The sequence below is a fragment of the Ovis aries genome, chromosome 3 (genome assembly GCF_016772045.2).
Source record: "Ovis aries strain OAR_USU_Benz2616 breed Rambouillet chromosome 3, ARS-UI_Ramb_v3.0, whole genome shotgun sequence".
Classification (NCBI taxonomy): Eukaryota; Metazoa; Chordata; class Mammalia; order Artiodactyla; family Bovidae; genus Ovis; species Ovis aries.
The window spans coordinates 106,511,473-106,529,125 of record NC_056056.1 but is presented as its reverse complement, the minus strand read 5'-3'; the positions used below and the strand labels follow the sequence as shown (position 1 = coordinate 106,529,125).

Below are 17,653 nucleotides of genomic sequence, written 5' to 3'. Positions count from 1 at the left end.
AGGCTATGGTTTTTCCTGTGGTCATGTGTGGATGTGAGAGTTGGACTGTGAAGAAGGCTGAGCGCCGAAGAATTGATGCTTTTGAACTGCGGTATTGGAGAAGACTCTTGAGAGCCCCTTGGATTGCAAGGAGATCCGACAAGTCCATTCTGAAGGAGATCAACCCTGGGATTTCTTTGGAAGGAATGATGCTAAAGCTGAAGCTCCAGTACCTTGGCCACCTCATGTGAAGAGTTGACTCACTGGAAAAGACTCTGATGTTGGGAAGGATTGGGGGCAGCAAGGGAAGGGGACGACAGAGGATGAGATGGCTGAATGGCATCACTGACTCGATGGACGTGAGTCTGAGTGAACTCCGGGAGATGGTGATGGACAGGGAGGCCTGGCGTGCTGCGATTCATGGGGTCGCAAACAGTCGGACACGACTGAGCGACTGAACTGAACTGAACTCAAACATACTGCATGATTCTGTTTATGGGCCAGGCAAAGAACAGGAAACCACATGGAATCAAAAATAGACTAATGGTTTCCACAGCTCAGGGAGGGAGGAAGGGGGAGTGATAGCTAATAAGTATGAGCTTTTTATTGAACTGATGAAAAAGTCCTGGAAGTAGATAGTGTGATGACTGAACAACCTGGAAAATATTAAAAACCAAAGAACTCTACTTATTAAAATGATGAATTTTATGATTCAGGCATTATATTTCAATATGAAAGAAAATACAACTGAAGTGTAGTAATATTCCTAAATGAGGTGTAGAGGGAGAATGTTTCAGAAACACAGAGGAACTAGAAATGATGAAGGGGGTGTTCTTTTTGAGTGTCCTTAAGTTTCCTCTTTGACTAGAGAAGGAGATAGTTTCAGGGTAATTGTGAAGCACATCATATAAACAACCTGCAGTGCACTTTCTACCATAGGTCAATTTGATGACAAGAGTGGAACATAAAAGCTCAGCATTTGGCAAGTTGTGAACTCACAGGGGAATATACAGAAGTAAGAAAGTAATTAATGGAGTGTTTTTAATAACACCAGATGCTACTGCTGCTACTACTGCTAAGTCACTTCAGTCGTATCCAACTTTGTGCGACCCCATAGATGGCAGCCCACCAGACTCCACTGTCCTTGGGATTCTCCAGGCAAGAATACTGGAGTGGGTTGCCATTTCCTGCTCCAATGCATGCATGCATGCTAAGTCACTTCAGTCGTGTCCAACTCTGTGTGACCCTATGGACAGCAGCCCACCAGTCTCCTCTGGACACAGGATTCTTAGGCACGAATATAGGAGTGGGTTGCCATTTCCTTCTCCAAATAACACCAGCACCTAAGGGCAATAGCTTCAGTGATTTAAGTCATATTGTTCCTAGTAAAATAAAAGGCTTTCTACCTATTTTTCAGCTACCTAAGACCTGTTTGTCTCAGGTAGGTTTCCAGATTCTAACTTAAAGAATATAGGAGAAAATACTTAAGTTTTTGAGGGAAAAAATGTAAATGAAGGATTCTATGCTCGCTTACTTATTAAACCAGTACTTAATGACTAGAAATAATCTTTTCTTCTCAGAATCTCAGATTCTCAGAAGAATCTGTCTGAATAGGTTAATATCCACAATATAGCATTTTATTTGTTTTATTTGCTTTGGGGTCACAAAAAAGCCTTTACTTCTTTTATTATTGGGCAAGTGTACACATGAATTTAAGGTAAGTTTTGTTTTATTTTATTGAAGGAATCCTGCAGATACCACAACAGAAATAAAAAACATGGACAAATCCATCTCCTTGTGAGCCATATGTCATGTTTACTTGGGCCTGAAGGGAAAAAATATCCATTAAATATATTCTATTCTTGTACACATTAAAATATAAACACATGCTCGAACATAAATATACACATTAAGTATAGACAGAAGTCGATGTATTTTAAAAGCATGTACTTTCCTTCATCTCATTCCTGTTTTATAATTTTAAAAACTCTTAAAATATGAATTAATTCAAATGTATATGGTACATTCTCTTGTTTTCACTCCCTTTTAGCTTTTTTCTTTCACTGGTCAAGAGAGTTTTCTTTGACAACAACCATGCTACAAAGAAATAATGAGCAATGTGAAAGAGAAATAATAATTTCTAGAATAGAAGTAATAATTTTCTTACTTCATATCTCACCAAATACTAAACACAAGATAAACTAAAACAGGTAACAAAATTATTTTTTATTAATACTAGTCAGTGATATACTAGCTACTTCTGGAACTAAGATGAAGATTCTTCAACTAATCATGTTTTTTGAGAAACATGAATTGTAATCACTTTCCGTACCCAATTGAATATATTCAAGCATAGGGAAATGCTTAGCCTTATGTCTTAGAGTATGCTCTCTCCAACAGTAGTGTCTCTTCCATATGGTTTTGAACCGGTGAAGAAATGTAAATTCATTCAGATCTACACCCTGACATTAAAAAAAAAAAAGTAAGGCTCAGTGAAGAGCTTATAGAAAGTGATGTACTTCATAAATAACATCTAAATTTACATCAAATTTTCTCAAAGGTCTTTTTTAGATAATTTTAATTACTGCAGAATAGACAGCTATGCCTCTCTAAAGAGGGGGTGCATGGCTAGAAAATTTCCTGACTATAAAAAGATTATTACAGAAAACAATATTCTACCTTATTTTACAGATGTGCAAGTGTTACCACATGCAAGTGTCATTGTCTTGATCATATTCTCAGAAGTTTATGCAAGAACAAAGAAGAATGGATAGAAGGAATTGCTCCTCCTTGACTGAATTTATTTTCTTGGGAATTACTGAGAACACTGAGAACAAAGTGATCCTATTTACAATGTTTCTCCTTGTTTATCTCATCAACCTTCTGGCAAATCTTGGAATGATAACCCTGATTAGGATGGATCCCCAGCTGCACACACCCATGTACTTTTTCCTCAGCCAACTCTCCTTCTGTGATCTCTGCAGTTCCACAGCCATCAGCCTTAAGATGATGGTGGACCTATTTGCCAAGAACAATCAATCTCTTTCTGTGGCTGTGCTCTGCAATTCTTGGTCTTCTGTATCTTTGCTGACACTGAGTGTCTCCTGCTGGCAGTGATGGCCTATGACTGGCACAAGGCCATCAGCAGCCCCTTGCTGTATGTGGTCAGCATGTCCAGAAGGGTGTGCTCCCTGCTCATGGCTGGGGTTTACCTGGTGGGAATGGCAGATGCTCTGATACACATGACATTAGCATTCTGCTTATATTTATGTGAGTCAAATGAAAGTAACCACTTTTTTTGTGATGTTCCTCCTCTCCCATTGCTATCTTGTTCAGATAAACAGGTCAGTGAGTTAGTGATATGCTGGCGACGGAATGAAACACCAACACTGTGGAGTGGCTTGAATCTTTGTATTTTAACACTTGCTTCTTACAGCTGCTTTATTTTATATCCCTTGCACAACAACCTACAGGGCAAGTTGCCAAGCACTATGATTCAGAGACTATACAGTGAGCAGGTGCAGGGCGAGAAAACCTTTACCTTGACTTATTTACTGCAGCTAAGACTTTGTTTTGGGGAACTTCCTTATCAACTTAGAATCCGTTTTGTCCCTGGGTCTGTTCCTTTTGAGGAATCAGAGAAACATCCTTGTGTGCAAGAAATGTTCTTTTCCCATGGGAACAAACAGGATTCTTAGCTGAACATCTCGTTTGCAAGAATGTTCAGCCCTGGCTGAGAGTCTCATTTGCAAGCACTTCTCAACCTTCCTTATACCTTGTTCCCTACAGTGATATTCACCATTTTTGGCTTCATTGAACTGAGTAGCATTTCAGGAGTTCTCCTTTCAGTCTTGAAGATCCGCTTTGCAGAGGGGAGGCTCAAAGCTTTTTCCACCTGTACCTTCTACCTAACTGCTGTGGTAATCTTCCAGGAAACTATGCTCTTCATGTATTTCAGGCCAAGTTCTTCCTACTCTTTAGATCAAGACAAAATGTCCTCATTGTTTTACACCCTTGTGATTCCCATGTTAAACCCTCTGATTTACAGCCTAAGGAATGAAGATGTGAAACAGGCCCTAGTAAAATTGAAAAAAACTAAATTGCATTTTAAAATATTTCTATCATATATATGTGTACACATCCACACACATATATAGTACTTGTTCAATTAAAAAATTATATGACATAACACATGAGAAACAGAAATTTTTCAGATTCCTAAACAAAGAAGTATTTGGATTAAACCTCAATCCTAAAATATATTACAGTTCCCCTCACACGTCTGCTTAGTGTGTGTCCAGAATTTAAATGTGGCACTAACTGTTTTTTTAAAAACTTTTGAGTTTTCTAATTATGCCAACTTTTGTTTCATTTTTTTCATTCAAATGTTATTTCAATTTCCCTAGGACTTATTATGCATTTACTGAGAATTTTCAGCTCTTATTTCCTTTATATGTTATAGTACATCTTGTAGATTCTATACTAAAAGTTGTTAGTGTTAATATTAAACATTAAGGAACTAAACATTCAAGTATTTCATAATAAGACTTAAAATTATCATGAAACAAAAATTGAGGGCTGTAAATCCAAAAGCAAAATTGTCGGGGTCCAGCCCCAGTGGATCTAGGGTAATTTGAAGCATGAACGACGTAGGCAAGGAGAAACTTATTTATTTATTAATTTAGAAATATAAGATTAGATTAGGAAGAAATAGTATAATAGGAAATTTAGGTGGAGAAAAAGAGGCTGAATAACTTGGTTTACAGGGAAAACCAATAAAACCTTGAGACAAGAGGTTTGCACCATCTACATTAGGCCACGGAGCCCACTTGAATATCGAAGGGTGCCCCGCCTTAGGCCCCCTTTCACATGGATCTTAGAAGCCAGGGCAAGTAAGTAGACGTGGTGAGCCTCCCCGCTCCAGATGGGAATTCAGCCAAAAAGGGGAGAAAAGAACAACATGGGGAGCCCAGCATCGGTGCAAGATTCCAAAAACTTTATTTTTCAAAATCAGCTTATATACCCCAAGTTGTAACATAAAGAAATAATGGAATATGCAGAGTTATGCAGGGGCAGAAGTCCTGACCCTCATTGAGACAAGGCTTTCTTTTTGCATACCCTCCCGTATACAAAAGGTCTCAGGTGGTTTACATTATCTTCTGGCCAAGAGGCCTGTTAACATTTTTATGGCTCTCTTCCTGGATAATTGTCTATCAACCAGAAAACTCCTTTTCCCTAGAAGTGTTTTTTCTTTACTCTGTATCACCCTCAAAATGCTAAATAAAGTTACATTCCTCTAGAACAAAGATGCAGTGGGTTATAACAAAGAAAGTACTTAACTCAAAGATCTAATGTTGCTAATACCAGGTCTACTACCTGTTTTTCTATATACCAACTATCTCTACAAATAAAAGATATGAAAATTTGGCAGCAAGTATTGGCTCAACAAATGAAACCTTTAATCAGTCCTATTCTAATGATTTTGACTCCTCAGAAGCCCCTACATTCCTAGGATGTTTTAAGCTTCCTGTGCCTCCCACAGTCAGGAGGCCTCAAACAATCACATACGCAGCTGTACGAGTCCTGCAGGCAGGCTAGAAAGCCATCAGAGGGGTTTTCGGATTGAAACACCCTTTCAAATGCAGAAGACTAAAGCCCTGAGTTAACTTTTTTCCAGAGTGTGTCAGAAGAGTGGAAAAGTACAAGACAGGCAGGTTCTTATTTTGGGGGTTCATGCTCAGGAAATGCCAGGGGGAAAACCTGAGGCTTGACTCGCCTTGCCCATCAAGCCTCTGCCACATGACCTTGTCACGGGTGGGATTCCTCACGCTGGCTCCCAGCACAAAATGTCTAAAACTATTGTAAAAGAAAGATAGATAGATACACACACACACACACACACACACACACACACATATGTATGTGTATACATATATGTGCTGTGCTGTACTTAGTTGCTCAGTCATGTCTGACTCTTTGCTACTCCATGGACTGTAGCCCACCAGGCTCCTCTGCCCATGGGGATTCTCCAGGCAAGAATACTGCAGTGGGTTGCCATGCCCTCCTCTAGGGGATTTCCCAACCTAGCATCAAACCCAGGTTTCCCACATTGCAGGCAGATTCTTTACCATCTGAGCCACCAGGGAAGCACAAGAACAGGGCCTCTAATTAAAATAAATAAATCTAAATTTAAAAAATAACAATACAGGGGTGGGTCGCCTATCCCCGCTCCAGGGGAACTTCCTGATGCAGGAGTCAAATCAGGGTCTCCTGCATTGCAGGCGGATTCTTTACCAGCTGAGCTACCAGGGAAGCCCATATGCATATATATGCACATACATATATGTACACAAATATATTTGGTATATACTAAACTCTCAGTTAATTTTGTGTAACTGTGATATAATTAGCACTAAAAACACTAAAAATGTTTGCTATTTTTTATTTATTACATATTTGCTTATTTTACAACTTTATGTCACCAGACAATAATCAGTGTTTGAATAACAGAGATGGGATGCTTAATCCTTTAGCAAAGAATGCTCATAAACCATATATATGTGTATGTTAATATATGTGTGTTCATATGTTGTTACTTCAGTTTCAGTTATATCTGACTCTTTGCAACCTAGTGGACTGTAGACATCCAAGCTCTTCTGTCCATGGGATTCTCCAAGCAAGAATACTGGAGTGGGTTGCCATGCCCTCCTCTAGGGCATCTTCTCAATCCAGGAATCAAACTCCATGTCCTCATGTTTCCTGCATTGGCAGGTGGGTTCTTACCACTAGTGCCACCTGGGAAGCCTGTGTTAATACATGTATGTTCATATATATACATATATAATATATATTTAAAGCATATTTGAATATGCATTTCTTTTACACATGTATACAATAGGTTTTGGGGGGAATGCACATGAATTAGTTGTGGACACTAATAATGGATCTATAAAGACATGCATAATGATTACATTAGAACTAAACAGCTATGAGTTATTGATATTTACCTTTATTCTTGTGTCCTGAAGGCTAAGCACTGAATCAGTTTGTTGAGAAAGTGAAGATATGGCCATATATTTGAAGCACTGTAAGCTATGGAAAGATTGTTAATTATCCATTAAAATTTTATAAGCTAAAAGCCAATGATTGTCTTAAATTTCTAGTGGCCATTCTAAAATATCCTTATGTGAATGTATTTTAGAATGGAAGTAAAGTCAAAGAACTTACTCTGTTATTCAAAATGTCATTTGTGAGACTTTATGGCATGTTGGGCTTCCCAGATGTCTCAGTTGTAAAGAATCTGCCTGTCAATGCAGGAGATGCAGGAAATATGGGTTTGACCCCTGGGTCAGGAATTCCCCCTGGAGGAGGAAATTACAACCCTCTACAGATTTTTGCTCAGAGAAATCCATGAAAAGAGGAGTCTGGCAGGCTATGGCCTATAAAGTTGCGAAGAGTCAAATATGACTGAGCTCACACACATGCATGGCATATTGAGAAAAATTCTCATGGTAGAAAAATACTGCAAAGAATTCTTATTTTAGATAAAAGGCTTATAGGTTTCTAATCCTAGCATATTTTATCATTTTATCAAACTCTTTTGGAACTGTTGCTTATAAAAACAGCTTGATCAAAGCACTGTCTGAAAATTAAAGTCTAAGAAAAGTAGGGCATCAATAGATTTTGATGTAACATATTATCTAATTAATCCATCTCCATTCATATGACATATATTTGTTACATTATCTAAAGACTGATATGATTTACATATTGGTCCATTTTATCGGATCTAATGTAAGTGATATGAAGAAGAAAGAAAATTTGATCCCATTAATTGATAGCCAAAATAGAATCGCAGCAAACAACATCTAGATAATATCTGGCTTTCATGTCTGGAATTACAGAGGTTAAAGAAGAAATTATGGGATTTTTTTAGGGAATTCATAACTCAAATGGAAGTTTGGTCATGGTATGTAAAGATTCTACTATAATGAAATTTTTCAGAAATAGGGAGCAACATATCAAAAGGCTCTGATGTATTCTAACCAGTCTACTTCAGTCTTGATCACTAACTTTCCTTTTTTCCACAATACATCCCTCTGATATATCACTGATCTTGATGGAAAATATCTTTGTTCAAGTGCAGTATTGTCAGTGACAGTGGATAATGTGTCAATATTATTCTAAGGTATCCATTCTATAATCTCTGTCTTCATCCTTGAATTTAAATTCTTAACAATAAATGTGGCATAATGATAGACTCGGTTACCTATATAACACAGAGAAGAGAGAGAGGCATAGTGGTCATAGGCTGTATAACTACATTTGATAGAAAGAGAGCAGTAGTAATGTTCAATAAACCAATACGTAAGAGGGTTTCTGTTTAAGCTGGAAGGAGTGACGTTTAACCTCACCAGAAATCTCTCTCCCTAGCTAGAAGCATGCTCTGGACCAGGTAGTGATGCCACTCTAAACGGAACTCATCACTCTCCCTTTCTATCCCTCAGATCCCCCTGTGTAAAATGGGAACTTCAGCCAGGTTACCTGTAAGGTCCTTTCCAGATGATACAACCTGCCTCTATAAAATATGACTCTACTTCTGTGTAAAGCCATCCCTATTATTGGAACAGATTTGGAAAATGAAAGAAAAATGAGTCACTTCAGCCCTTCATGTTCACACAAAGAATTGTGTGGCCTGTTATTTAAATTCAGAATCTCATAGATTCCCCATAGAAATAGATATTCAACCTTACTAATGCTCAGGTAAACAAAACTGAAACAAAAAGTAAAGTCACACTGTGTCATCTACAGAATGGCAGAATATAAGCAATTGAAATATCGCCTGCTGGTGAAGTTGTGAAGCACCGTGGCCTTCACATATTGATAGTAGATGGAAAATTGCCACTGAACTCGGTAAAACTCCATGGCTGAGTCTTCTATAGCTGGCTGTACAAGTGTCCTAAGACTAAAAATACCATATATCCGAGAGGGAAGAATGAATATCTTCACTAAAAGACATGTACAGAAATATTCACCATAGTAGGATTTGAAATGCTATAACACTGAAAATAACTAAAATTTTTCCCAGTACATTAGTTTAGGACTTGACAAGCTTTTCTTTAATGTATATTTTAGGGTTTGTAGGCCATAAAACCTTAGCGACACCTGAACAGTTTTTCGCTATATCCCAAAAGCAACCATCCGTAATACACATATAAATGGTATGTCTCAGCTTAGGTAAAATGTCGTGAATCGAGTTTACTGACTCCTGCTCTGGATTAGATAAATAACTTTATGATAAGTTTGTATATTGGAAAAGTAGACTGCGGTGTAGATAAATGAACTACCTCTGCATACAACAACATATGGAGAAATTTCACAAACATAATACTGAGTGAAAGAAGCGAGACATAATAGTGTAAAGGCAACATGATTTCCCTGGTATATACCTCAAAAATTAACAAGCTAAGTGATATATGGTATTGAACATTAATTTGTGATGGGTGTGAGTAAAATTGCCAAAAAGCAACAAATTATTTGGTGAGGGGGGTCTGGTTATAGTTTCATTTCTGAAAATGTTCTTGCAGTGTACTTTTTTAGGTGAAAATTTCTATAAGCATATTAGACTCTGATTTTCATTAAGCAAAGTAGATGCAATGAGAAATGGTAATAAATCTTATTTGTATTTTTTAGTCTAAAGGCCTATTGTACAAAAGGAATGTTCAGTGTACATATGTGATTTTAGTGTAATGCATAATTCCACAGAGTATCTCAGTACAGTATTCATTTTTATGTTATTAGAAATGCTGCCTTGCTTATAGAAAAACACTGTCTTTATTCATACACTGGCTCTCCCAGTCATTCTCTCAGCTACTGCTGCTGCCGCTAAGTCACTTCAGTAGTGTCTGACCCTGTGTGACCCCATAGACAGCAGCCTACCAGACTCCCCAGCCCCTGGGATTCTCCAGGCAAGAACACTGAGTGGATTGCTATTTCCTTCTCCAATACATTAAAGTCAAAAGTGAAAGTGAAGTCATTCAGTCGTGTTTGACTCTTAGCAACCCCATGGACTGCAGCCTTCCAGGCTCCTCCATCCATGGGATTTTCCAGGCAAGAGTATTGGAGTGGGTTGCCATTGCCTTCTCCATCTCTTAGCTGCAATGAGACATAATGTATTTAGTACTGTATCTGCCGATGAACTCTGTGTCATAGTACTCTAGGTTTGAGGAACAGAAACTATATTCTGAAAAAAGTAATTTCCTCCTCAGTACACACTTGCCAATAGAGAACTATCTTAATGTTACCAGGAGTGCCAGGAAAATCCTAGAGATATTTTTCCCACTTGCTTATATATGAGGAAGACATTTTCTTCTAAAGACATGCTTTTCAATTATTTAAGATCTCCATTTTTAATGAAACACAAATCCCATTGGGAGGTATTTTGTTATCCAATTTAAAATAATAATTTTTCTACCCAAACTCAGGTTTAAACTGTTGAATGAGAGTAGATTAAAAAGTGTCAGTCAACATGATCTTGATAATAGCACTGTTAAAAAGCTAAAGCTGGGTTCTGGATGAATGAAATGCAACAGAAGGGATTTTTCCCAGAAGACAAGAATGTAGCTGAGGGGAAATTTTAAATGAACAGGAATAGAATGAGATGACTAAAACAATTCTGTATATACCATATGTGTGACAGTGAAGTAAATAATAATAAAACTCTTTTGTAATACAAATACATCAGTTTCTTGATTTTAATGAGAAATTATTAATAGTTATGTGGTTTGATCTTTGCCTCAAAAATATCTCCATAGAGTACTGTACTTGATACCTTAGTATTGATGTGATTTGGCTTTCCTAGTGGCTCAGTGGTAAAGAATCTGCCTGCTAATGCTGGAGACACAGGTTTGATCCCTGAGAGAAGATTCCCTGGAGAAGAAAAAGGCAATCCACTTCAGTATTATTGCTTGGGAAATCCCATGGACAGAGGAGCCTGGTGGGCTACAGTAAATGGGGCCACAAAAGAGTCAGACTTGACCTAATGACAAAAGTAATAAACAACAGTTGGGATTATTATACCAAGAATGGGAATAACAATTTAAAAAGTAACACAATTTTTCACTAGGTATCTTTTCCTCCAAATTAAAAATGGACTAATTAAATGACCTTTAACCTGCTGAATATTGTAGTTTTAGAGAAAACCACGTAGATGAGAGCAAGAAACAAGTAAAAGAAGCAATCAGAAAAGGAACCCAAACATTTGTGACTCTGTTTCTGTCTTGTAAAAAAAGATAGCTTGTACCATATTCTAGATTTCACATATAAGTGCTATCTTATGATATGTATCTTTCTCTGTCTGACTTACTTCTCTCAATATGAAAATCTTTGGGTCCATTCATGGACCTAGGAGAAGGCAATGGCAACCCACTCCAGTACTCTTGCCTGGAAAATCCCATGAAGGGAGGAGCCTGGTAGGCTTCAGTCCATGGGGTCGCTAACAGTCGGGCAGGACTTCACTTTCACTTTTCACTTTCATGCATTGGAGAAGGAAATGGCAACCCACTCCAGTGTTCTTGCCTGGAGAATCCCAGGGATGGGGGAGCCTGGTGGGCTGCCGTCTATGGGGTTGCCCAGAGTCGGACAAGACTGAAGCGACTTAGCAGCAGCAGCATGGACCTATGCTGCAAAAGGCATTATATCTCTGTCAGATAAATATATGGTTTTCGAAGATTTTCTTCACTCTTTATATATATGAAAGTGAAAGTGAAGTCGCTCAGTCGTGTCCGACTCTTTGCAACCCCATGGACTGTAGCCTACCAGGCTCCTCCCTCCATGGGATTCTCCAGGCAAGAGTACTGGAGTGAGTTGCCATTTCCTTCTCCAAGGGATCTTCCCGACCCAGGGATCGAACCCAGGTCTCCCACATTCCAGGTAGACTCTAACCTCTGAGCCACCAGGGAAGCCCTAATAATATATATACATAATTTCCCTGGTAGCTCAGATGGTAAAGAATCTGCCTGCCCTGCAGGAGACCCTGGAGAAGGGAATAACTACCACCTCCCATATTCTTACCTGGAGAATTCCATGGACAGAGGAGCCTAGCAGGCTACCGTCAATTGGGGTCACAGAGAGTCAGACATGACTGAGTGACTAAGCACAGCACAACACACTTAAAATTTGTTTCTCTCTCATTTATTTCCCCACACAGTTCCTGTTATCTCTTACTACATAAAACTGTATTTCAAACCTAAATAACTTAAAAGAATGACCATTGATTCATTATCTTTTTTTTTTCTCATGTTAACTGAGGATACATGGAATATTCATGGAAAGATGGGTTAGACTGCAAGGTCTTTCATAAATGCACAGGATGTAAATGACTAGCAAGATAGACTCAAATTCTCCTCTTCCTAGTCCATGTTATCTCAGAACTTGTCAAATCTGTTATTCAGATGATTTGTTGGACTTTCTGTACTGTAGGTCATGACTTTTAGATACTGCCTTCTTAAAGGCTAGACTCAGAAGTGACTTTAACCTCCAATTAAAATAAATAAATTTATATTTTTTTAAAAAAGAAGTGACTTACAATATTTCTGACCATTTTTGTTCATCAAAGCAGCTAGAGTATGGCAAAAATTCAAAAGAAAGATAAAGAGATACTGTATCTCTAAGGAAAATACAGGAAAAGTGCACAATTTGCTTTATTCTTCCCAAACTATCAATGAGCTCATTGTAGAACTCTGTTAATTTCTAAGTACTGATTTGCTTATTAATAGTTTTTAATGTTATTGTTATTAAATCTGTAGCCTTTTCTTTATTTTGTTGTGCATATATGTACACAAAGTGCTTTTATGAAGCACTTCTTAAACAACACACATATAGAGGGAGAGTGACTGACATTTTGGTTATTCAGGTCATTGTGAAAAGAGGGCTAGTTCTGGGATGCCAGAGAATAGTCCAGTAACATCAGAGATACCAAGATGTTACATCAAATTTTAGATTCTTTATCATCTGAGGCCCCAGGGAACACATTATTTTAGGAATAAAATGGAACTCTGAAGATTTAGAAAAGTTATCATACCTGTGCAATTTTCTAAATGGGTCATCTTTGCACATATGAGCCATATCAATATTAAAATCCCACAAACAGGTATATTTTATTTATTTTATATCACTTTGATGACAAGAAATACTTAATAATAAGTGTTTAGAAAGCCCTACTTTTCATCGTCTTGTACCAGGGAGCTTAGGAAATTCAAAATAAGCATTGATCATATTTCTGAGGCCTTAATTGTGGTAGAGAGATTCTCAAATGAACAAAATAAACATAATTCAAAAAAGAGTGCACAATTTAGAGAATATGAGAGAGTCACAGAAATCAGTGAAATATCCCTGGATGATATGTGGTTGGAGAATGGGAATAAGATGATATTTGGTGATGAGGGCTGCCTTGAAAGGTAGCATTGGCAAGAATGTTGATTCACAACTAAATAGAAATAACCCAATGATCATCTAACTGAACAAAGGGTCAATAAAATGTGTTATAGCCTGAAAATGAATTATTATTGTGTCACTTAATGAAACAAACTTATATGTTCAAGAATATAGATGAACATTGAAAACAGTATACTGAAGAAAAGAAGTCTGACAGAATAAAAACACATACTACGTGATTCTGTTTATATGCAAGGCCAAGAATAGGAAACCATGCTCTCTCAGAAAGGAGTGGTTTCCAGGGCTCAGGGAGGGAAGAAAGGGGAATAACAGCTAATAGGCTTGTTGTTTCTTATTGGAGTGGTGAAAACGTTCTGAAGTAGATAGGTGATAACTGAACAATCTTGAAAATATACTAAAAGTTAAGAACAGTATACATTAAAAGGGTGAACTTTATTTTATGTGCATTATAATTTAATTAAAAAGGTAATGCAAAGCATAATAATACTCCAAAATGAGATAATAAAGGATAGTGTTTCAGAAGCAAAACGAACAATCAAAAGGAGCTGGAAATGATGAAGGGAGAATTTTTTGACTTTCATTAGGTTCCCTCTTTGACTAGAGAAGGAGATAGTTTCTGGCTAACTGTGAAGCATGCCACAAAGACAATTTGCAGTTTTCATTCTACCATGAATCAATTTGCTGACAATAATGAAGCAAAAAAGCTTAGCCTTTGCTAAATTGTTCCTGAATTCATGTGGGGATATACAGAAGCAGAAATGTAGTTAAGGAAATATTTGAATAACATCAAAGCCAAAGGACAGTAGCACAGGGATTTAAATCCCAATGAATCTGTTTAAATAAAAAGCCATCTGCCTATTGTTCAGCTAACCAAGACCTGCTTATTTCAGGTAAGTTCCTAGATCCTGTCTTAAGAAATGTAAGAGAAAATACTTAACTTTTTGATTAAAAAAAAAGAAAAAATATATGTAAATGAAGCATTTTATGCTTGGTTACTCACTAAAATCTGGGTCTAATGGCTAGAAATAGTGTTTTCTTCTCATAATTGAAAGGATCTGTTTGAGCTTGTTAATATCCACCATACAACATTTTATTTTATTTTGCTGTTGGTTCACACAAAAGCCTTTACTTCCTTTAGCATTGAGCAATGTATATATGAACTTGAGATACGTTTTGTTGTATTGAAAAATAGTGTAGGTGCTCAAGTAACAATAAAAATAGGTACAAATGTATCCCCATGTGAACACATGCCATGTTAACTTAGGTCTAAAGAAAAAGCCCATAACTTGTACTCTTTCTCCATATACCTAAACATATACATATGTTCACACATAAATACAAATGTATAACAGAGAGAGAAGTCTATGTATTTTAGAAGTATGTATCATCCCTAATCTCATTTCCAGTTTATTATATAAAAAGTCATTTATAATATAAAGTGACACAAATATGTGTAGTAAATACTGTTGCTATGACAAACCTAGACAGTGTTTAAAAAGCAAACTCATCACTTTGCTGACAAAGGTCTGTATAGTCAAAGTTATGGTTTTCTCAGCAGTCACATACAGTTGTCCGATCTGGACCATAAAGAAGGCAGAGTGCCAAAGAATTGATGCTTTTGAACTGTGGTGTTGGAGAAGACTGTTGAAAGTCTCTTGGACAGCAAGGAGATCAAACTTAAGGGAAATCAGTCAGTCTTAAAGGAAATCAACCCCGAATACACACTGGAAAGATTGTTGTTGGAGCTGAAGCTCCAATACTTTGGCCGCCTGATGCGAAAGACAACTCACTGGGAAAAACCCTGATGCTGGCAAAGATTGAAGGCAGAAGGAGAAGAGGGCGACAGAGGATGAGATGGTTGGATGGCAACCTGAACAGATGTTTAAGCAAACTCCAGGAGATGGTGAAGGACAGGGAAGCGTGGCTTGCTGCAGTCCATAGGGTTGTGAAGAGTCAGATAAGACATGGTAACTGAAGAAAGAACAACATTGTCCCTCCTATCATTTCCATTTTATTATATAAAAAAAGCCATTTAGAATCTAAAGGGATGCAAATGTGTGATTAATTTTGTTGCTTTCATTTCCTCTTAGCTCTTTTCTTCCACTGGTAAAAAGATTCATCCTTTGAAAACAACCACTCCACAAAGAGATAATGAGCATTGTGGGAAAGCAATAGCAAATATCTAGGAAACAGGTCAGTAATAATTATTTCATGTCTCACCAGAGGCTAAACACAGCATGAATTAAAATAATTTAACATAATTTTTTGTTGCTGTTGTTATTACTAGTCATTGATATACTCACCCTATAGTGAGTATAAAACTAAGTCAAAAACCCTGTAGTGAGTATAAAACTAAGTCAAAAAATCTTAAACCAATCATGCTTTTTTTGAGAAACACAGAAATTGTAATCATATGTTTTTTACCCAAGTGAATATTTTCAAGCATTAAAAATACTTAATCCTAAATGTTAGAGACTAGCCTCTCTATCATTGGAGTCTCTTTCATATGGTTTTCAAGAGGTGAAAAAAGGTATATTACTCTAGATCTCCTCCCTGAGGCTAAAATTAAAAAAAAAGTAAGGCTCAGAAAAGAGCTGGTAGAAAGTGACAAACCTTGTGGATGGCATCTAGATTTACATCAATCTTTCAAAAAGGTCTTTCTCAAATTCATTTTATTCTTGCAGAATAGAGGGCTATGCCTCTTTAATTTGTGTGTGTGCATATTTTTCTGAATATAAAAACACAATTGCAGAAGAAAAAAAAAACATGTTCTGCCTTAGGATTTTTTACAGATGTGTAGAAGTGTTACACATGAATGTGCCATTTATTTTTTTAATCAATTTCTCAACAGTTTATACAAGATCTAAAAAGAATGGAAGGAGAGAACTGCTCCTCTGTGACTGAATTCATTTTCTTGGGAATTACCAATAACACTGTGAACAAAGTGACCCTATTTACCATGTTCCTGCATGTTTATCTCATCGATCTTCTGGCAAACCTTGGAATGATAACCCTGATTAGAATGGATCCCCAGCTGCACACACCCATGTACTTTTTCCTCAGCCACCTCTCCTCTGTGACCTCTGCTATTCCACAGCCAGTGGCCCCAAGATGCTGGTGGACCTGTTTCCCGAGAAAAAGTCAATCTCTTTCTATGGCTGTGCCCTGCAATTTTTGGTCTTCTGTACCTTTGCCAATTCTGAGTGTCTCCTGCTGGCAATGATGGCCTATGACCAGTACAAGGCCATCAGCAGCCCCTTGCTCTATGCAGTCAGCATGCCCAGTGGGGTGTGCTCCCTGATCATGGCTGGGGTTTACCTGGTGGGAATGACAAATGCCTTGATCCACACGACATTAGCATTCCGCTTATACTTCCGTGGGTCAAATGAGATTAACCACTTTTTTTGTGATGTTCCTCCTCTTCTGTTGATATCTTGCTCAGACACACAGGTCAATGAGTTAGTGATATTTATGATTTTTGGCTTCATTGAACTAAGTACCATTTCAGGAATCCTTGTCTCTTGTTGTTATATTATCCTATCAGTCTTGAAGATCCACTCCACTGAGAGCAGATTCAATGCTTTCTCTACCTGCACCTCCCACCTAACTGCTGTGGCAATTTTCCAGGGAACTATGCTCTCTATGTATTTCAGACCAAGTTCTTCCTATTCTCTAGATCAAGACAAAATAACCTCGCTGTTTTACACCCTTGTGATTCCCACGTTAAACTCTCTGATTTACAGTCTATAAAACAAGGATGTGAAAGAGGCCCTCGAAAAATTGAAAAATAAATGGCTTTAAATATTTATGTTAGGTGTATGTGAATAAACATGCATCCACACACAAATAGTGACAGATGATTTATTAAAATTATATGGTAGAATACATGACAAACATAATTTTTCAATTTCTTAAAGTAGTGTTACACTAAATCTCAATCATAAATCTATTATTGTTCCTCTCACATGTCATGTTTAATTATCTTTCCAGAATTTGTACATGGCCTTTAGTTTAAATGAAAAACATTTCTGACTTTTCCATTATGCTAATTTTTGTTTAGTTTTTATTCAAACATTGTTTCAATTATGCTGAGCCTTATTGTGCATTTACTCAGTGATCTTTGAGCATGTAGATTCTTTTTATATACTATAGTGCATCTTGTAGTTTAAATACTACTAAATGTTAGCTAACACAAATAACATATTAACTAAATGGTCAA

At 37.2% G+C, this 17,653-nt stretch overlaps 2 pseudogenes; both read left to right on the top strand.

The window, feature by feature from the left end:
* Positions 1 to 2,745: 2,745 nt before the first annotated feature.
* LOC101120071 (olfactory receptor 5W2-like) lies at positions 2,746 to 8,570 on the top strand (annotated as a pseudogene).
* Positions 8,571 to 16,288: 7,718 nt separating this feature from the next.
* On the top strand, positions 16,289 to 17,235 carry LOC101119810 (olfactory receptor 5W2-like; annotated as a pseudogene).
* The last annotated feature ends 418 nt before the right edge of the window (positions 17,236 to 17,653 follow it).